General features: G+C 39.4%; 1 protein-coding gene across 2 annotated transcripts in view; it reads right to left on the bottom strand.

The window, feature by feature from the left end:
* PHEX (phosphate regulating endopeptidase homolog X-linked) overlaps window positions 1-16,665 on the bottom strand; it is a 225,339-nt gene that overhangs the window by 27,805 nt on the left and 180,869 nt on the right. The gene's annotated exons all lie outside the window — the stretch shown is intronic.

The following is a 16,665-nucleotide window of genomic DNA, read 5'->3' as shown; positions in this document are numbered from 1 at the left end:
TGACAGCCCCAAGAGGGCTCTTTCTATTGGAACCAGGATTTGCTTTGATCACCAAAAACAGGCAATGGCACTCTAAGAAACATGAATGGCCAGGGAACTCTATCAGATCCTTTCTTATTTTTGTTACTTCCCTGTATTAACCAGTCACATACACTGAAAATGACATAGAAGGAAAGGGAAAGACAGGGCAACCCATAGTTTATTTTCCTTTCAGTCCTTCCTTTCTCATCAGTAAGCTGAAGGTGGAGAGTGTGAGGAGAATCCATGTATATTAAGAAATGACATAAAAATAGCAGGGTCGGGGCGCCTGGGTGGCTCAGTCGGTTAAGCATCCGGCTTCGGCTCAGGTCATTATCTCACAGTTCATGGGCTGGAGCCTCACGTTGGGCACTGTGCTGACAGCTCAGAGCCTGGAGCCTGCTTCTGATTCTGTGTCTCCCTCTCTCTCTGCCCCTCCCCATGCTCATGCCATCTCTCTCTGTCTCTCAAAAATAAATAAAAAACACAAAAAAGAATTTAAAAAAATAGTCAGGGTCAGTTTTGTGCAGCATTTCCACTGTTATGGTAAGAACAAAATACCTATGCATGTATAAGCTACATAAAACAAACTGCATAATTTTAGTGATTCCACATTCAAGGTAAAAGCTCTTATATTTTCATTTAAAACTGGTGTTGCACAATCTAAAGATGAACAGTAAAATTATGCTGATGACTTAAAATGTTTATTTTTCTTACAACTTACATTGGCAATGAATAGCAAATAAATCATGACAGGTCTAGAGAAAGAAAAGCCACCAAATGCAGGATAAAGCTTCATACTTGAGTACCTTCAACTGCACTTTTTCCTGCTTTCTGAACCGGGGCCCCATAATTTCATTTTGCAGTGGGTCCTACAAATCACGCATCTGGCTTTGTGCAGATGAGTGGGAGAAATGTTTTGCTTTGCTAGTGCAACTCACCACTAAATTTAGCCTCCTGGGCTGATCCTAAGAGCTGTGCTCATAAGTCATAACAATCGGGAATGCAAAGAATAGTAACAAAAGACATACACACACACACTGAGAGAGAGAGAGAGAGAGAGAGAGAACGCACGAGGTGCCTTTTGCGATGACCTTGGCTGTTCCAGAGCCACTGCTTTCGCCCCCTTTGAGACTGTAAGCTTTTATGTGTTAAAATGTTTTCAGGGCTCCTGGGTGGCTCAGTCCATTAAGCATTCAACTCTTGATTTTGGATCAGGTCACGAGCTCATGGTTCACGGGATTGAGCCCAGTGTCAGGCTCTGTCTGCGCTGACAGTATGAAGCCTGCTTGGGATTCTCTGTCTCTTTTCTCTCTGCCCCTCTCTCACACGTGCCCTCATGCCCTCTCTCTCTCAAAACAAACATTAAAAAAAAATAAATACAATTGTTTTCTCTTCACTCTCTCTCAACATTCTGCCTACCTCCCAGTCATGAAAGGACAGTACAAGAAGGGGGGGGGCAAGAAAACAAGTTCTTAATTTAGAAATGAAATGTTAACATTTAGAGTAACATTTATTAATAGAGTTAACTATTCTCTATATTTTCTTAATATCAGTTTGAGATTTCAAAAACCTCACCGCAAAACAGAGGCGGGCCCAGCTAGCAGGTCTCTCTCTGCCTGCAGCTTTCACATAAAGGAAAATGCATCTGACTTTCAAGGGGCAACATCATATTAATCTTCATAATTTTCACATTTCCTTAAATTCCTTTTTGCATCTTTACATCAATATCCCATCGTCTTTTTTGGTGATTACTTTCAGTAAATCCTTCTGAGTTGAAGATATATATGCAATATATATATATTATATATATTGCATATATATACGCAAATCACCGTGTTTATATGAAAGTCTCATCTCCCACAATAAATCATCAAAAAGCAATGATGGGGCGCCTGGGCGGCTCAGTTGGTTAAGCACCCAGCTACACCTCAGGGCATGATCTCGTGGTTCGTGGGTTGGAGCCCCGCTTTGGGCTCTGCGCTGACAGTTCAGAGGCTGTAGCCTGCTTCAGATACTGTGTCTCCCTCTCTCTGTGTCCCTCCTCCGGCTTGTGCTCTGTCCTCTCTCTCTCTCTCTCTCTCTCTCTCTCTCTCTCTCAAAAATAAACATGAAAAAAATGGGTTTTTTTACAGCAATGATGATACTTCCTAATAAGAACAGTGATCATAAACCAATGTGATCTAATTATGAAATCATTACAGCGTTCCTGCTTGGTACTGAGCCCAGCTGGAAGCATTTCTGTCCGCTGCCAACGTCTTCACAGGAAGACATGTGACATGTGACACCTGCGTGTGTCTCTGTTCCTGCGGTTTTTGCTGTGACGGCCCGCAGACCGGCAGGCCACAGCCATCACGCTACTCTGGATAGCTGTGTCTGCCCACCTTGCGGGGGCCAGCGGGGCCTCCCCTGACCAGCAGGAACACCTGATGACCTCAGGCTGCTTCGCTGAAGGGAACGGGTTGACAATAAAAGCCGCAGTTTCGGAGGTGCTGACTGGCTAGAGGGAAAGATCAAAGCCCCTCTGGGCCAACCTAGTGTCTTACCTCATGAAGTGGTAAGGTGTATGTATAGCAAAGGTAAAAGTAAAAAATAAACAGAAAAGGAAGGCTTTTTCTCTTCTCTCCCTTTTTAAAAAATTTTTAATGTTTGTTTATTTTTGAGAGAGAGAGAGAGAGAGAGAGAGAGAGAGAGAGAGAATGAACAGGGGAGGAATAGAGAGAGAGGAAGACACAGAATCCAAACCAGGCTCCAGGCTCTTAGCTGTCAGCACAGAGTCCAACACGGGGCTTGAACTCACGAACCATGAGATCATGACCTGAGCTGAAGTCAGATGCTTTACTGACTGAGCCACCCAGGCGCCCCTCTTCTCTCCCTTTTTAATAGGCTTTTCTTGTTTTCGGTATCTTGTTTCTTTTCCAAATCCATTTTATTTCCTTCCCCCCATCTCAGCACCACCTCCTGTTTTACACTTTCAAAGCTCCTTTTTCTATCAGTAAGCTTATGGGAGGAATGCCTCACAATGTCAGTGTGTGTACGTACACACATACACTTGCTACACACATATTACATAAAGACACATTATGCATACATACAAACATATAGAGATATACACGTGAGAGGAGACAGGGAGGGAGAGAGGAAGGAAAAAGCTGTGTAACTAGTGGGCTGGCAAAATCTTAAAAGTGTGATAACAGGTAATAAGGCCAGGGTGTGAGATGCAGGTTGGTGTGAGTGTAATCTGCCACAAGCATTTTGATGAGCAATTTAGTCATCTCTTAATGCTGTAAATGGCATTTTCAAAAAATGAGTAACTACATATGACATTGGAAAAAGCATCTAAAAGATATTAAGTGAAAGAAATATTAAGTAGAAAACCAGCATTCACTTGTACATGTGGCCCTTTTATGTGAAATATATACAGTCAGTTCTGCTGTTAACACTTACACTGAAAAAGCAAATTTGATCCAAGGTCATTGATATATTGGGACAAAACACTGGGGTATAACTCCAATTTCACGTTTGCTTATACACAATTTCGTGCTCAAGAAATGCTAAGTGAAAGCAGAAAAATGAATCAAATGAACTGAGCCACACAGGAATACACAAAACACACACCTCCCAACATGGAGCAGTTACCGCGGTTCACCATGTGTATTAGAAGCCACAGCCACCCACACCTGGTGTTAAAATTTTCCTTCCAACTTCACATCACCCTGTTTCTCCCACACACAGTCATTCACACGCCCCAAAGCCCGCCAGGGCCCAATTCCACAAGCAAACTTCAGGTCTTTTCAGGAGAAAATGCCATATGTGCTTTGGTTCTATGTATTTACTCACTTAACATGTTTAAGACTGTTCTTTTTTTTCTTCCAAATTTTAATTTCAATTCTAATCTGTCCTATCATTTTTATTAGAATCCTGGTTTTTGTTTTCATGTGTCACTGATAACATTTTATTTTTATTTTATAATTTAATTTTTAGAGAGAGAGAGGGACCACATGCGAGCGGGGAAGAGAGGCAGAGGGAGAGAGCGAGAGAGAGAATCTTCAGCAGACTGTATGCACAACACAGGGCTCAATCCCATAATCCTGGCATCATGACCTGAGCAGAAACCCAGACATGGATGCTCAAGTGACTGAGTCACCCAGATGCCCCATCGACAACGTTTTTGATTGTTGTGTCCCTAACCCCATTTCTCCCATAAGCCTAAGGCTTTTAGTGCACAATCTTGAATAACACAGAGCGATGCTTAGGAACATATAGGTCACATTCTAGTAGAACTAACTGTATATGTACATGTATGCATCTATGTGTCTATGGACACATATACATTCCTGCCAGTAGTTCTCAAGTTTCATCATGCATCAGGATCACCTAGAGGGCTTACTGAAATAGACTGAGGGCCCCACCCTCAGAGTTTCAGAGTTAGTGGGCCAGGAGAGGAGACCAAGAATTTGCATTTTTACCAAGTTCCCTTGTGATGCTGATGCCCCTGGTCTGGGAGGCACACTTCAAGAACCACTGCCCAAGCACTGGCTCATGTGCACCATGGGGCCATGGCTAAATATGTTCACTGCTGCATTGCTGTAACTGAGAAAAGTGTGCAACAAGTTAAATGTCCAACAGGAGAGAAATGACTTCATTATGGCATAACCATATTATGGAATGCAGTGTGGCAAATGAAAAGAAAGAGGTAGGTCTTAATATTCTAGCATGGAAAAATCTCCAAGACATGTTGCTGGAATAAAGGAAGGCACAAATATATAAATATAATTTCTATTTTTTTAAATAAGTGCTAGATCAGTCTAACATATGAATGCAAATGCACAGAAAAGGTCTGTAAAATATGTATCAAAGAGATCATAGTGGCTGCTTCTTGGAGATAACTGGGACTTGGAGTGGTGGGTGGTCAAGGGGGTCTGGGGACATAAACATAATGTTTTAAATATTAACTAGCCAGACATAATCAACTCGTGTCATGAAAATTAACTCTTTTGGAAATAAACGTGTGCATATTATAGAAAATTCTTTTAAAGGTTAGACAAAATCTATTTATAGTTAACTAAGCTTATACAGTAGTAATTTTGCTCCTGCATTTGTCAATACCAGCAAATTTTATTCCTGTTTCAAGCAAAAATACAAATTGTGGTTATGTAGTTCAAAAGACTAAAATTCTGACAAAACACTGCCATGTCTTTGAAAATCAATTGGTCATAAGTGTAAAGGTTATTTCTGGACTCTCAATTCTATTCCTATTTTATTCTTTTTGGTGCTACTATAAATAATGGATTTCCTAATATCATTTCTGGTTTATACATTGATAACTATATAGAAATATAATAGATTTTTAAATGATGATCATGTATCTTACCAAATTACTGAACTCATTTATTAGTCCTAATTTTTAAATGTGTTCCTCTGGATTTCTATGCATGAGATCATATCATCTGCACATACAGATAATTTAATTCCTTTCAAGTACGGATAACTTTTATTTCATTTTGTTGTTCACTGTAGCCTGCTAAAATGAAATTGTTCTTAAAAATAAAAAAGTAAACTCTGAGAAAAGAAAATATTCATATGTATATGTTGTAATCACCTCACTGTTAGAAAAAATTTTCTCTTTTTCAAATCTGTATCTAGGAAATCCTGCTAAATCTTGCCTGCTTTTGGTTTCTTACTTGGGTCAAAACTTTCTTTTTTGCTCAAGTTTCCTGAAACTCTCACCACGGTGAACACTGACTCACCTCAAGTGCTTCTGTTTAGGGCTGCGCTGCCGAAGACCCGCTCACTTTCAGTAGGCCATAAACCTCAGCAGGTGCAACTGTTTGACCTTTAAAGTCATCAAGTTATATTTGAACTGCAGTTACAGCTTTCCAAGAAAACTTAAATGCCTCGACATGTTTGGGTTTTGGTGTCCATTTTATAACTGACAAATTGCCCCAATTATGTTCTTTAGTAGAGACAAATAGAGAAGAAAATCAAACTAGCCCATTATCTCATAGCTCAGACCCAATAAAACACATACATATTTAGGGATAGCAATTCATACTGTATGAAGAGACATGAACAAAATAAATAATCTTCCTTTCTTCCCACTCCTGTGTCCCCATCCTGGAACTTTCTTTCCACTACTACCTGCATAGCTTGCTTCAGATATTTACTCAAATGTCACTTTCTCACCAAGGCTAAAACTTTTTAAAGGAGAGAGGTGTTATCCTATCCCCTTTCTTGCTTTACCTCTCACCGTAATACCATCAACTGTGACTCCCTACATTTTACCTACTCAGCATAAATTATCCTATCTTTTCTGAACTAGAATGCAAGGTCCATAAAAAAAGGGATTTTTATTTCCACTATTCTTTCACTACATTATCTGCAGAGCCAGAACAACATCTGGCATGTGAGAAGCACTCAGGAAGTACCTGCTGAGCGAATGGAATTCACACCTTGTGAAACGTGAAGGTCTAAAAGGAATGAAGCATTACCTATGATAATGAGTATATACAGTGAGCCATAGTCTAAAACATTACTTGCTAACTATTAGTACCACCAATGTGCTACCTCTTGAAGTTTCCATACTCAATACCAGAGCAGAGGCATGTTCCATTATTCAAGTTCTCTTTTTCATTTTCCTTATAGATTAAGGACTTTGCTGGTTTCTTCCTCTTGCACTTACGGCAGAAATAGCATAGTTGGTGAGCACTTTTTCCCCAACAAACTCAACCAGAAAGCAGATTTCAACAAGATGAAAAGCCCTGCCCAGCTCCCTGCAAGCTCCATCACTCCTGTGTACTCTTAGCCCTTCCTACTGCCAAGGAATAAAGGAATATAGTCTCCCTTTTTAAGGCCGTGGCGTGTGTTGAAAAGAGAAATCAAATGAAACACTGGTTTAGATCAGAGTCCTTCGGGCTTGACACATACTGTTCTCTTTTCCCTACATTATCTGCATGCTTTTGTGTTAAATACCACATTAAGTTCCATGTTCATAAAAGCCTATGATTCAGGACAGTAATCACATAGCCAATATTTTGAAAGCATTACTTTTCAAAGTTTTCTGTTATGTGGAAGTTTGGAGGATTTTTTTAATATCAACACTTACAAGTGCTGATTACTTTAAGATGAGTGTCATCAGACTCACACATCTTTTCTGGTTGTTTCCATGTTTGGTCAGATTTAACAAAATGGGAGACCTCCAACTTGCACTTGCCAGACTTCCAAGCCCAGACTGCCTGCTTCTTCCTTTTCTCTATAGCAAACTTTTGTAAATATACTAATACAATGGAAAGCAACTCAAATTCAATTCAATTTGGGAGTTCACTCTTCAGTTCAATCTCTCTTTTGATCCCTTTGAAGGATTAACGAATTATTGGTGAATTTGTTCAGTTAGGATCCGTCCAATGGCTGCTGGGGCAGAAGTGGCACACAGGGCCAAATGATGAAGTTCAGTTGAGAAAAGGGTGACCTGGGGAGAGGGGTGGGATTCTAAAGGAGAATCCGGCGCACTGGAGAATGTGCAGGGCAAAGTACAAACTGGCCGGTTTAATTCAATCCATTTCCATACTTGCTGTTGCTTCTTTCTCAAGCAATGTACTTGGATTGTACACTGAGTGTGTATATGCTTTCTTTTCATTATGGGTGTTTGTGATATTTTTGCTAAGGGGCTGGCTACATCAATACAATGTATTTTATTATTAGTTTTGTCAAAGAGTAGGATGTTTACTTTTTGCATGGATTTACTGATGTATTAACATGGCTTTACTCCAGTACATGCTATGGCAGTTATTTTCAACAGTCTTAGGTGTATGTTTATATTACTGAATTAATCCTTGTATTAGTCCACATTTCAGAACTTAGTGCGGAAATACCTTAGCAGCATTATTATACTTCTTGGTGAGATTCACTTGTGTTATTTCTACTCACTTGATTATTTTACTTGTTCTATGCAACAGCTCCTAGTTCTACAGTTCACTAAATGAACATATTTTATAACCTTAATTTTAGAGATTTTAATGTATTTAAATACCATTACAAAAACTACTGGATTATGACAATGTAATTTCTATACATAATCATTGACCACAGACATTTACTAAGCACCTACAATATTCGAAGCCACACAGGTAAGTTTTGAACATACAAATGTCCTCAAAGAACATACTACCTAGTGAAGGAAAAAGGATATAACCAAAAAAATTCTGTTTTTGCAACATCTGGAAAGGTGAAGTGATATTCAAGCTCTTGAAAGTGTATTTTTAAATTGAAATATGCTTAATAAATAAAAAAATAAAATAAATTGAAATATGCTTTAAATTCAGTAAAGATGCATGGAAGTGTTTGGAGGAGAGGGCGTAGCCATACACGTCTACATGAATGAGTAAAAGATATGATTTGTGAAGTCAGTTGAGGTCTGAGGTAGGAATGGCTTAGGAGAATGGCACTCAACACGTAGCCAAGGGCCAGCAGCAGCAGCAGTGCCTGGACAGGACCTTGGTAGAGAGACAAAGATTGGGCCCCACCCCAGACCTGCTGAATCAGGAACTCTGGGAGCGGGGCCCAGAGTTTTCAGCAGGTCCCGCAGGTTATTCTGCTGGATGCTGGCTGAGACCTACTCGTTTAGTCAGGAGAAGGATTCATATACGCAACTGCACATTAGAATCCCTTGGGGAGCTTTGAAAAAATAGACCCACGTCAAAGCTCCACCCCAGACCCATCAAGCCACAATCTCTGGGATGGAGCCCTGAGCATGAGTATGGTTTTAAAAGCACCTCAGGTGATTCTAATATACCAAGAAATTCAGAACTGTCCGCTTAGGAAAAATAAAGCACTGCCTGTATTTAACTTAAATGACATATATAAAGCGGCCCTTCCACCTCATTCTCCTCTCCTCACTGCGTGTCAATACTGTGCATGTAGCATACAACTAGGTATTTTTCTCATAATTTTGCAGACTTTACTTTCAAAACTAAAACTTTACATGGCTAACAAATTATCATTGCACAAAGGACAGAAACAGTTTTAACTGCAAGTGCTTTGGAAAATGTGGAAAGAATGCTCACTCTCAGAGGGAATGAGTGTTCTGTCTTATGCAGGCTTAGTTCTCATCATCAGATAAGCTGGATGCCACTCTCCTAGCATCTAGGCGACCATCAGTTGGGACATGGAAATCATGGCAATTACAAAGCACTTTTGGTTATATTTTCTGCTGTAAAGGGATTTCATTGTCATCACTGCTAAGCTTAATAGTGGCTTTTTTTTTCAATTTGGCATTTTGCAATTATTTGGTGAATGCCAACCTTCACCTTTCCAGAAAGTATCAAGTGCTAACAGCTGTGACTCATGTCAAGGGATTCAGCAAGATGCCTTAAGCCATCTGCTGGCTTCATACAGGTAACCTCCCGCCACCATATCTGTCAGCCTAGAACGGACAAGCAGAAAGCAGCTTCTAAAATCTGTCCTCCATCTTGAAACTTCCTCTTCTGGCCCTTCTATTGTTTTTCTGCCATAATTACCTTTAGGCTGCAACAAAGGAAGACTCCTCCCTTTGAGCAGAGTGACCAACCATCCCTGTTTGCCCAGGTCTGAGGGAGCTCCTGGGATCCAGAACTTTCCGTGCTACACTGGGACAGTCCCAGGCAAACAGAACAAGTTAGTCCCCCTGCCTCTACCCAACCAAAATGACCTCTTTAGCATTTGCTACATTTTTTTATAGCTCAGTAGTTCTCAAACTTCAGTATCTAGCAGACATTTGATGAATAAAATCTTAAAATACAAATTACTGGGCCCACACCCACAGTTTGATTTGGCAGGTCAGGGGTGGGACCAGTTGATGCTCATTTATCACAAGTGTTGCTGAGGCTGATGATCCAAGGACAACACCTTAAGAACCACTGCTACATTTCAACTGGCAGAGAAAACACAAACTTCCTCCCACTATGAAGCTCACTATCTCATATTCTACTGTTATTCCAGCAGGTCATTTCATACACACAGTTGCTGCCCTACGTATTCAAAACTGACACTAAAGGCAGTCGTGTTTAGTCCAGGCCTGGAAATAACAGCAGGTGCTCAGAAAATGCTTGTCTGGGTTCATGAATCCGTATCTGGGTTTAAGATAATAGACTTTAGAATGAAAATATGACAGGGATGCCTGGGTGGCTGAGTCAGTAAAGCACCTGACTTCAGCTCAGGTCACAGTCTCATAGTTTGTGGGTTCCAGTCCCACAATGGGCTGTGTGCTGACAGCACAGAGTCTAGAGCCTGCTTCAAATTCTGTGTCTCCCTCTCTCTCTGTCCCTCCCCTGCTCATGCTCTGTCTCTCTCTTAAAAATAAACATTAAAGAAAATTAAAATATGTCTAACATTTTACCTTATACCAATTCAACAACAAAAAAAGTCTCTTTCCTCTCCTTCAACAGCATCTTGACAATGCATAACTCAGTTAAAGAAAATCATCTCAGCGCACCTGGGTGGCTCAGTCGGTTAAGCATCCGACTTCGGCTCAGGTCATGATCTCATGGTTCATGGGTTACAGCCCCGCATCAGGCTCTGTGCTGACAACTAGCTCAGAGCCTGGAGCCTGCTTCCAATTCTGTCTCCCTCTCTCTCTGACCCCTCCCTGCTCATGCTGTCTGTCTCTTCTCAAAAATAAATAAAAACATTAAAAAATATTAAAAAATAAAATCATCTCATCTATTGTTAATGGGAATATAAATTGGTACCACTTTTCTCAAGAGAATTCAGGCAAGATATATTTAAGAACCCTTATATTGGACATACCATTTGACCCAGCAATTCCTCCACATCTAGGAATTCACCCTAAAGAAACAGACTCAGATTTGCACAGAGACTCAAAACTTATCAGATTTTTTTAAAATAGGGAAGCAAGCAGCCCACATGTCTATTAGTAGAAAATTAACTAAAGAAATCAAGGTGTTTTTACTTGGTGGAATACTATGCATGATGATGTACAATTACAAGTAATAAATGGGAAAGAATCATGTTACAATGTTCAGTGAGGGAAAAACAGTATTTGATGAGTCCATATTTCATTTCAATTTTGAGATGTGTAGATAAATGTAAGTTTGAAAGATATTCAACAAAATCTTTAAATGGTGAAACAAACTGTAAAACTTTTTAGCTTAAAAACATTAGAGACGAGAAAGGATCAGAGAAAATCTTCAGAAACAATCACAAAACAAGTAATAAAATGGGAATAAATATATATCTATCAATAATGACTCTGAATGTAAATGGACTAAGGTGATGCACATAAGGTGATGGAATGGGTAAAAAAGCAAGACCCACCTACATGCTATCTACAAAACTCATTTCAGACCTAAAGACATATGCAGATTGAAAATGAAGGGATGGAGAAGCTTAATTGTGCAAATGGAAGTGAAAAGAAAGCCAGGGTAGCAATACTTTCATCAGACAGAATAGACTTTAAAACAAAGACAAAACAAAAGACAAAAAAAAAAAAAGGACACCTATAATAAAGGGGACAATCCAACCAGAAGATCTAACTACTGTAAATATGCACCAAACACAGGAGCACCCAAATACATAAAATAGTTAATAACAAACATAAAGGAACTAATAGATAATAATACAATAATAGTAGGGAACTTTAATACCCCACTTACATCGACACACAGATCATCCAAACAGAAAATCAACAAGGAAACAATGACTTTGAATGACACGTTGGACCAGATGGAATTAAGACATGTCAGAACATTCCATCCTGAAACAGCAGAATGCATATGGCACATTCTCCAGAAGAAATCACATATTAGCCCATAAAACCAGTCTCACCAAATCCAAGAAGATACAAGTCATACCATTCCTCTTTTCTGATCACAAATAACAGAGATTACACAATATGCTACTAAACAATGAATGGGTCTACCAGGAAATCAAATAAGAAATTGTTAAAAATATATAGAAACAAGTGAAAATGAAAACACAAAGGTGCAAAATATTTGAGATGTAGCAAAAGAGGTTCTAAGAGGGAACTATGTAGCAATACAGGCCAACCTAAGAGGCAAGGGAAATCTCAAATAAACAACCTAACCTTACACCTAAAGAAGCTCAAAAAAGAACAAACTTAAAATGGGCAGAAGGGGGGAAATAATAAAGATTAGAGCAGAAATAAATGATATAAAAACTAAAAAAATTAACAGAACAGATCAATGAAACCAGAAACTGGATCTTTGGGGGGAAAATCAATAAAAAGATAAATCTCTAGCCAGCTGTATCAAGAAAGAAAGAGAAAAGACTCAAATAAATAAAATCACAAATGAGAGATGAGAGATAATAATTAATACCACAGACATACATTCATAAGAGAGTATTATGAAAAACTATATGCCACCAAATTGGACAACCTAGAAGAAATGGATAAGTTCTTAGAAACACATAAACTACCAAAACTGAAACAGGAAGAAATCTAAAATTTGAACAGACCAATAGCCAACAGAGAAGTTGAATCAGTAATAATAATAATAATGAACTCCCAACAAACAAAAGTCCAAAACCAAATGGCTTCACAGGCAAATTTTACCAAACATTTAAAGAAGAATTAATACTTATTCTTCTCAAACTATTCCAAAAAGTACCAGAGGAAGGAAAACTTACAAATTCATTATATAAGGCCAGCAGTGCCCTGATACCAAAACTGGCTAAAGAAAAGCCAATATCCCTAATGAACACAGATACAAAAATTCTCAATAAAATACTATCAAACTGAATTCAATAATACATTTTAAAAAATCATTCACCACAATCAACTGAGATTTATTCCTGGGTTGCAAGGGTGGCTCAATATTCGCAAATCAATCAACGTGATACATGACATCAGTAAGAGAAAGGGTAAAAGCCTATGATCATTTCAATAGATCCAGAAAAGCATTCAACCAAGTATAACACCCATTTATAATAAAAGAAAAACAACCTCAACAAAACTAGGTTTAGAAGGAACATAACTCAACAGAATAAAGGACATCTATGAAAAACCCACAGCTAACATCATCCTCAATGGTGAGGAACAAGATAAGGATGTCCACTCTCCCCACTTGTATTCAACATAGTACTGACCATCCTAGCCACAACAATCAGACAACATAAATAAGTCAAAGGCCAAATTTGTAAGGAGAAATAAAACTTCACTATTTGTAGGTGACGTGATACTATATATAGAAAACTCTAAAGACTCCACCAAAAAAACTGCTAGAGCTGATCAATGAATTTAATTATGTCACAATACAAAATCCATGTTGCATTTCTGTACACCAACAATAAAGCAGAAAAAGAAATTAAGAAAACAACCCCATTTATAATTGCACCACAGGCACCTGGGTAGCTCAGTTGGTTAAGCCTCCAACTCCCGATTTCAGCTCAGGTCATGACCTCATGGTCTTGAGAATGAGCCCTGCATCAGGCTCCATGCTGAGTATTGAGTCTGCTTAAGATTCTCTCTACCACTCATGCTTTCTCACAAAAAAAAAAAAAATCCTGTTTTCACTTGACTAAAAAATAATAAAGATACCTATGAATAAACCTAAGCAAAAAGGTGAAAGTCTTATACTCTGATAGATGTAAAATGCTGACGAAAGAAACTGAAGATGACACAAAGAAATAGAAAGACATTCAATGATCATGGATCAGAATAACAAATATTGTTAAAATGTCTATATTACCCAAATCAATCTTCAAATCTAATGCATTCCACATCAAAATACCAACAGCATTTGCCACAGAGCTAGAACAAATAATCCTAAAATCGGTATGGAATCACAAAAGACCCCAAATAGCCACAGCCACCTCGGGGGGAAAAAAGCAAAGCTGGAGGCATCCCAATTCCAGACTTTCAAGTTGTATTACAAAGCTGCAGTAAGCAAAATCATACGGTACTAGCATAAAAACAGACAGAGAGATCAATGGAACGATAGAAAATCCAGCAATAAGTCCACAACTTTATGGTAAATTAATCTTTGACAAAGCAGGAAAGACTATCCAATGGGAAAAAGACAGTCTCTTTAACAAATGGTGTTGGGAAAACTGGATAGCAACATGCAAAAGAATGAAACTCAACTACTTTCTTACAGCACACATAAAAAATTTCAAAATGAATAAAAGACCAAAATGTGAGACCTGAAACCAGAAAAATCCTAGAGAAGAACGCAGGCCATAGTAACTTAATAGATCAATCTCCCAAGGCTAGGGCAACAAAAGCAAAAATAAACTTCTGGAAGTACATCAAAATAAAAATCTTCTGCACGGCAAAGGAAATGAACAAAAGTAAAAGACAACCTACAGAAGAGAGGATATTTGTAAGTGACATATCTAACAAAGGGTTAATATCCAGAATATATAAAGAACTTACACAACACCCAAAAAACAATCCAATTAAAAAATGGGCAGAAGACACGAACAGACACTTATCCAAAGAAGACATACACATGGCCAACAGACACATGAAAAGATGCTCAACATCATTCTGTATCAGGGAAATGCAAATCCAAACTATGAGACATCACCTCACATCTATCAGAACAGTTAAAATCAAAAGCACAAGAAATAACATGTTGAGGAAGATGTGGAGAAAAACAAACACTTTTAAACTGCTGGTAGGGATGCAAAGTGGTACAGCCATTGCAGAAAACAGTATGGAGGTTCCTCAGAAAGTTAAAAATACAAGGACCTTATGATCTAGCAATCGCACTCCTGGGTATTTACCCAAAGAGTACAAGAACAGTAATTCAAAGGGATACGTGCACCCGTGTTCATAGCAGCATTATTTATAATAGTCAAGATATGGAAGGAGTTCAAGGGGCTATCAAATGATGAATGAAGAAGTGGTGTACACACACACACACACACACACACACACACACACACAGAGGAATATTATTCAGCCATAAGAAGGGATGAAATCTTAACATTTGCAATGACATGGATGGAACTTGAGAGTATAACGCTTAGGGAAATAAGTCATTTAGAGAAACATAAATACCATATTATTTCACTCATATGTGGAATTGAAGAAACAAAACAAGCAAAGGGGGAAAAATAAGAGGAAGAGAGGCAAAGCAAGAAACAGACTGTGAACTACAGAGAACAAACTGATGGTTTCTGGGGGCAAGGGTGGGGCAGGGTGAAACAGGTGATGGGCATTAAGGAAGGCACTTATCGTGATGAGCACCGGGTGATGTATGGAAGTGTCCAATCACTATACTGCACAGTTGAAAGGAATATAACACTGCATGTTAACCAGAATTAAAATAAAAACTTTCAAAAAATAATACTTTTTGTCAGAAAAAAATGTTTTTAGCTTAGCTAAAAATTCTCTAGATTTTCTACAATAAATATTAACTACTTTGTAATAAGGGGTCAAGGGAGGACGAGCGAGACTGTGACCGTCTAAACGCGTGAGCTTTCTCCCGGACTCCCCATCTCTCTCTTCACCATGGCTCTCTGCCAGCTTCCTGATCCTGACCCCACTCTGGCTCACATCCAGGTCACCCCCAGTGAGGGCCCCAGCCACAGCCCACCTCTTTAATCAGACTGACTATGATAATCATCCCATGCTTTCTGCTATCCGCCCTGCAGCAAAGCCACACAGCCCTGTGTCTGGAACACCATCTGTCCCACCCCACGAGTATATTTTCACAAGTTCCCTGCAGGTGTCCAATGTATGTCCCCCCAGACACTGGTCCTGGGACTCTCCATGGCAATGGGAAGGCCATGAGATGGCACCTCCGTCTTCCAGTGGCAGTCCCCAGAATGTCATTGTTAGCTGCCTCCTTGGTCAGGCCTCAGAGCTGGGGGTGGAGGGATGGGGCAGAGCACGGACTGTATCAGGAACTCCCGAGTCCTTGACTAGACCAGGATAAGAGTGTCTTAAAATAATTCCAACAGGGAAACCACAACCTTGCTAAGTGCATCATCTGGCAATTTTGCTACCTATTCTAAGTTTGTTTATGACAACGTCAGCTCTTTTAACAAAACTTCTCAAATCCCATAGTCCATTTTATGAAGTAAAACCTTTTGGACAGTACATCTAAATATTCTTTTTAAGGAAGCTTATGGCATCTCTCAAATAACACCTGTTCCACTCCACCCAAATCCAACGATACGTGGAGATTATGGGCACTGCCAAAGGGCCTGCAGAGCAGCCGTGTTTGAGCCGCCAATCATAACCTGCATTCCACGCCTCAGCCCCTTGGGACATGGCATCAGCAGGATCTGGGAAGCATCTGACCCTCTGACCCCACCTCCTAGCTGTCCCCACATCTTGTAGTGTCTTATTCCCACACCAAATGGAAACAATCCCCCCACCACACAGGGAGGGTATGACCTAACGATGATATATACTCCGACATGTAATTCTCACTTTCTTATGCAGTAACGAATAGTATAGGGTGAAGATTAAGAACATGCAATCAGAGAAGCTGACTTATACTCATAACTCTGCAATATACTAGTTGTGTGGTCTCTGGGAAGTTACTTAGCTTGTCTGACCCCCAATTTCATCTTCTGTAAAATGGGCCCACAACACCAAGTGTGCAGAGCTACTGTGAAGATTAGAGCTAAAATATGTTCAGGTATCTGTCGTGATGCTTGGCGTATTAACAGCGCTTG

Source organism: Suricata suricatta, chromosome X (assembly GCF_006229205.1).
Source record: "Suricata suricatta isolate VVHF042 chromosome X, meerkat_22Aug2017_6uvM2_HiC, whole genome shotgun sequence".
NCBI lineage: Eukaryota > Metazoa > Chordata > Mammalia > Carnivora > Herpestidae > Suricata > Suricata suricatta.
Note: the sequence above shows the minus strand (reverse complement) of the source record. Positions and strands in the feature narration are given on the sequence as shown.